Genomic DNA, 2,496 nt, shown 5'->3' with positions numbered 1-2,496 from the left:
AACCCTAATCCGAACCCGACGATACCGACGAACCCTAATCCGTTCGCGATTCCATTCCAGCTCGTGTCCACCTGATCAGCTCCAGCCCCAAGGCGTTCCTGATCCTAGACGAACTCAGCTCCATCCTACATCAAGGACAGCTCGCGACCCAACAGGACCAGCTCCCGTTCGCATCAGAGCCGCTCGCGATCCGATAGAAGCAGATCGCGTCCCAGCCAGCTCGCAGCTCGCGTTCCAGCCAGCTCGCATCCCGATCGTGTCTAAGCTCGAGGTTCATTCTTGGTGGTCCGGTTTCTACAAACAACTAAACTAAAAGTATTTCGAATTCTAAGAACATAATGAATCGAATTTGGTTGATTGTAAAGAATGAAACCCTAAAATATAATCTCTAAGTAGGGGTTATTGGTTGTTGTATTTTAATGGATTTGAAAATCCGAACTAAATCTAGTGTTATTGGTTCTATGATTTTCAAATCTGTATTATAAAATCATGTGTTATTGGTTTAATGATTCATAAATTCTGTATCAAATGAAGTGTTATTCAATCGTATGGATTTACTAATATATTTGATTTTATAATGGATTTGAATGGATTTGTTAGGATTTTTTAGTGAAAAATAGACTCAAATCCGAGGGAAAACTTCCGGATTTGCATATTTTACTTGGATTTATAAGTGAGGGTTATTGGTTCTACCATTTTGATGGATTTATAAATTCTATTTGGATTTTGAAATTTTTGACAAATCCACTTATTTTACAATTGAACAGATAGATTTCAAAATTAATGATATAGATTTCAGAATCAAAAATGTATTTGGAGTTGAAGTTCTCATTACCGTTTCTTCAAACATATAATTTGACAGAAAATACGTACGGCATGCATCTAATTCATCGTAATGCAACGGATAAATTTATGTCTTCTTCTGAAGTTTTTTGTTGTCCAAGAAATTCTGGGTTCATGTTTGATAATATTTAAATTTGACCTAAAAGCTTTAAGAACCTATCAAAACAAGCATGACTAAGTTTGATGAAATCCAATTTTCTTGTTTCATATGATGGTGTTACTTCTTGATTTATGATTGCTCATGTACTTCTTTTATTTGAATCACAGTGATATGATAACTAAATTCAGTATGTTCGTATGAAAGACACTTCGTTTGCAACTCTTTTGAAATTCAGTGTAATCTGGAGACTTTGACAATCAAACTCCACCGTCTTCTCTTTTGTCGCAACCACCATTTCACTTGCGAAGAATCTCATTCTCAACAGAAGAGTAAGGTTAATGTCAATTTAAAAATGGAAGAAGTGCCAATAATGTCTCTCTCCAATCTTCACAAGAGACAACAGCTCGAAAAACTTTTTATCTTCTTCTTCATCTAGATCCACCACGAAGAAGCAAATCAGCATTGAGTACGTCGTTTCCGTATACACAGTTCGTGGTGATGCAAAAGTATTTAAAAAAATTAAAGCCGCTTTACATTCGAATTTCACTTGGGTGCAGCGAGAAGTTAAGCACTCCGGCCAATAAGCCTTGACTTCTCCACTCCGTTAACGAAACCTCCGGCGGAGAAAGTCACAAAACTGTGAGCCTCTAGTGAGGATGGTTCCTAAAATATTGAAGTAGTATGTTTGTCAACCGAAGTTTATTAGGACACAAAAAGTATTAAGGAATTACCAATAATACAAATCCAATCAAAATAACAAGGCTCAACACAATATTTGTTCCTTTGTATTTTACTTCTAAAAAAAACTTATAAATTCACTCAAATCCAAATCCAAATCAAATCTTTAAACAAATCTATACTATTGAATAACACATGATTCTAAAATCTATTTCAAAATCATAGAACCAATAACAACACATTTGAAATCTGATTTTAAAATAATAGAACCAATAACAGTAGATTTGATTTGAACTTCTAAATCCATTCAAATATACAAACCAATAACACCCCCTAAATACTATATGAATTTCTAAATCAATCAAAATATATAAACCAATAACACCTCCTAAGATGAAAGCCATAAGATAATAGATCAATCCCTAAGCGAGTAAATCGAAGCTCTATAAGTTCGATCCCCAAACCCTAAAAAATCGAGATTGATCCATTGATCAATTAAAATCAGAACATTAAAGGTTTTGAATCTCAAATCAAATCCCTTTGATCTAAGATCAAATTTTCGAAATCCCTAAACCCTAATTCGAAAACTATTGATTAATTAAACTGATTGATTGATTGATTGAGATTGAATTTGATCATCCTGAAATTGAAATTGCTTGTTAATAAAATCGAAACCATAGTTCTGAAAATCGATTTTGATTGTTTGAAATTGAACATTGATTGGTTGATTTTATCACCTAGAACTATTGTTAGGATTGTTCAAACTCGAATCTGATTGTTTGGCTTGTTTAAACTAAAACCCTAATGACCTAGTATAAATTATTTTAAAATCGAAATCTGAAACTACATATTAGGTTAAACTGTTCTAGACTTGA

This window comes from Brassica oleracea, chromosome C8, assembly GCF_000695525.1.
Source record: "Brassica oleracea var. oleracea cultivar TO1000 chromosome C8, BOL, whole genome shotgun sequence".
Classification (NCBI taxonomy): Eukaryota; Viridiplantae; Streptophyta; class Magnoliopsida; order Brassicales; family Brassicaceae; genus Brassica; species Brassica oleracea.
Note: the sequence above shows the minus strand (reverse complement) of the source record.